We start from the raw sequence: 892 nt of genomic DNA, 5'->3' as shown, positions 1-892 counted from the left end.
TGATAAATCCTTCATGCGTCCAGAAATGTTGCTAGGCGACGCAGAGGAAGCAGAAATTAATTGAGAAAACAAACGAATGTTTGATGGAAGCTGAGGAAACGTTTTCACAAACAGCCTGATGCAAAGTTTGTTCCCTTTCTTAGATTCACCATGATTGCAGAAAACAGACATAGATCCAGAAGAAAAGGACCAGAGAGAAGCGTGGCATCTCTGCAGGCTGCAGCGTCCCTCAGCATACCAGGAAATGAATCAAGTAGAGGACAAATTAGAGAAGTGGCAGCTATATAAATATCCACAAAAGCCAAAGAGGAAGTCACGTTAGAAAAGAAAAAAACTCAAAGCAGAGGTTCAGCTCATTTTCCTGCTTTTCAGGCTTCCTATTTGTGGTCACTTTCAGAGGAACTTCCTTTTGCAAGCATTAGCTGGTAATATGAACCAGCAGCAATAGTTCATTAGGTTGTTCACAGCAGGTGGACCATTTGGAGAAGAACCAGAAGAACCAGATGAGCAGCAGAGGACTGGGAGGGTTTGGATCTGAACAAAGAAATAAGGACTTTTCCTACAACCTGAGACCTGCTGGACCGCAGGATCCCAGACACACTCAGATCTGTCCTCTACACCTTTCAGGACCAGCTGCAGTCTGACAGGTTCTACCTCGTTTTACAGATTAAATATGCTGAGAAATAAAACATTTCATTGAAAATATACTCAGCAATTTGACATTAAACCAAGAATACACTAAATATTTTACTCTCTGAAGTTGCCTAATTTAACTGATTATTTTAACAGAGTGCACCCCCCCCCGGAAGAAGGGTTAACTTTAGCAGATCATTATCAGATAGTTTAATTATACATTTTAAGTAATCAGTTCTCCTTTCTCTCCTCTGTCACT

This window comes from Cyprinodon variegatus, unplaced genomic scaffold (assembly GCF_000732505.1).
Source record: "Cyprinodon variegatus isolate N-32 unplaced genomic scaffold, C_variegatus-1.0 Scaffold2597, whole genome shotgun sequence".
In the NCBI taxonomy this organism is placed as follows: domain Eukaryota; kingdom Metazoa; phylum Chordata; class Actinopteri; order Cyprinodontiformes; family Cyprinodontidae; genus Cyprinodon; species Cyprinodon variegatus.
This window is presented reverse-complemented; position numbering follows the sequence as displayed.